Raw genomic sequence first — 2,642 nt, forward strand, 5'->3', positions numbered from 1 at the left:
TTTTTCTCTATACCTATGCAAATTTATATTTTCCCTCTTTTCCATATCGTGTACTGTGTGTGTGTGTGTGTGTGTGTGTGTACACTGCTGCTTATATGATTTGTATACACGTACCGTGCCATATCGCGCTCCCATATACGTCACGAGCGCACGCGCACAACACGAGCGTGTAATAATGCGTGTGCATGTACTTGTGAGCGCGCAAACCGCAAACAGCTACACAGGAATTGTATATTATGTACGTGTATATTAATGTATTATTATTATGTATAAATCATTTCCGTCTGAAAAGTGGCTGTTGCTTTGCGTGCACGGTGGCGACGGCGGCGGCGGCGGGCGAAACGGATGAATAATACGTTTTCCGCGAACCACCGCCGTTCCGTTTAATAGATTTAGCGATGCTCTCCGCCGTCAGTCGAGTTTGCAATATGCCGTGCGCCCGATCCTATTATTATTATTATTATTATTATTATTATTGATATCACAATGTATTTATGAAACGGTTCGCCGCGGGTAATGAACTACGTCGTGTCCGGACGCGTATGTGTGTCCGTCGTATTATTGGCTACATAATATACAGTGTTATAAATTACACACGTACGCTTACACACGAGTAATAGCTTTTCAATTCGTTTAAGAGAGAAAAAAAAATCGATTTAGATACACCTCGCCATCGTTTGTTGCATACGCGTACTATATAGTCGTTAATATACGTGTGTATACGTTAATTAACTGGCGCGAGTATACACACACACACACACAATCCGTTCGTTAGGTATAATATTCTATGGTCGACGGTTTTTCTATGCTTTTCATAATGCGTAAAAATAATATATTCGTCGGTACGACATCATCATCATCATCATTATTATTATTATTCACATCGATTACTGCCGTGCGAAAACAAAAAACTTAACGACTATAAAATACTGGTTTCCGAAGTACCGACTACCGGTATATTATTGTTGCAATACGGTGGTCTGTCCCCTATGATATTATTACGTATAAGTTTTGCATGTCGGACGCGATTCTTCATCGTTAACCCTCCCCTTCACCCCCACCATAAAAGCATAAATGCACGTCGTAAAGGCAAAATTTGGTCACTTTCAGGGTGTAGATGACACTATACTTTTTTTTTTTTCTCCGGAATTTATTTCTTCGTATATACACTTCAATGTCAACATTTTCAACCCCCCCTTCCATTTTTACCGTGATCGTTTATTCATGTATTTAAGTATTTTGTATTTTTATTTATAGCGTAATCGTGATCATGATCGTATTGCTATCAGTTATACGAGTTGGACGTAAACAGATGAACAGAAATCACACGCAAATCATATACATGTAATTGCTTTTTAGTGGACGGATTGGCTGTGTACGTTTATTACTTGCGACTAATCTTTTTAGTAGCACAACAATTTTCGGAGGTTACAAGCACACAAATATAAGGCTTCCCTCCTCCTTGTTAGAAATAAAAGCTGTATATAACGAATATAACTAAAATCAAAAAAATACCCCGGCCCATCAACCCACGATGATATTATATTCGATATTTCAATCCCTATTACATGTTCATGGACGTATCACGTATGTCCTTCGTAATATTGACGCGATGATAAATGAAAACATGAAAACACCTAAATTTGATAAACATTTTGTATAAGTTCTATTATATTTTTTTATGTTTTATTTAAATAGGTACGGAATTTCCCTGTAGATGGGCTTATCACAATCCATGTTGGTATGAACAGACGAAGAACTTGATGACAGCCACATAATATAAAAAATACACATAACTGTAAGTCAATCATACACTCTAAAAGTAAGAAATTTAAATGAAATCTGCAACAGCATGAATCTGTATTCAATGCTCATAATATACCGATATAATAATATTATTATACCATTTCTACATACTATTTTCATAGGAATATGTCAATATAATAAACCTATGTCGCTATATGTCATAAGTCATCAGTGGTGCTAACATGATAAGATATCAGTATCAAGTTTAATACGTTGCAAAATAACTTTCAATGGTGAATGTGTCACTATATCTGTATAATATTAATACAATTGTCAATTGGAATCTACTGCCATTCATCTTGAGTACCAGTACAGATATATATTATTGTTTATTAACTATCAACTATTCCATTGACAGTATTTGTCTGTATAATGTGTAAATATACCTAAGTTTCCATAAGTATCGATCGATTTTGAAATAACTTACATAGTTAAACATGACGTAATCAAAGACTCGTATATTACACCAAATAAAGCAATACCTACAATAAAAACACTTATATATTTGATATGATTAGTACACATTATATTCTGAATATAATAAAAATATTGTATACTATACAGAATGGCAAAAAAACAAACAAATTGGTCCAATAATTTATAATATTATAATGAATGCACTTTAAATGTGTTTTAGTAAATACTTTTGAATAAAATCAACGTGGGTAATTAAAATGCACGTTCATTACTCGTATTGACACATATAAATTAATTGCGGTTCACAAAGTTAATACGTCATAAAGCTATGTCTAATTAAAACTGTGATGCATGTATCTGACGAAGTATATATATATTTATTTTATATAATATATAGGTATACTTGTATTTATAGTCTT

This window comes from Rhopalosiphum padi, chromosome 4 (assembly GCF_020882245.1).
Source record: "Rhopalosiphum padi isolate XX-2018 chromosome 4, ASM2088224v1, whole genome shotgun sequence".
In the NCBI taxonomy this organism is placed as follows: Eukaryota; Metazoa; Arthropoda; class Insecta; order Hemiptera; family Aphididae; genus Rhopalosiphum; species Rhopalosiphum padi.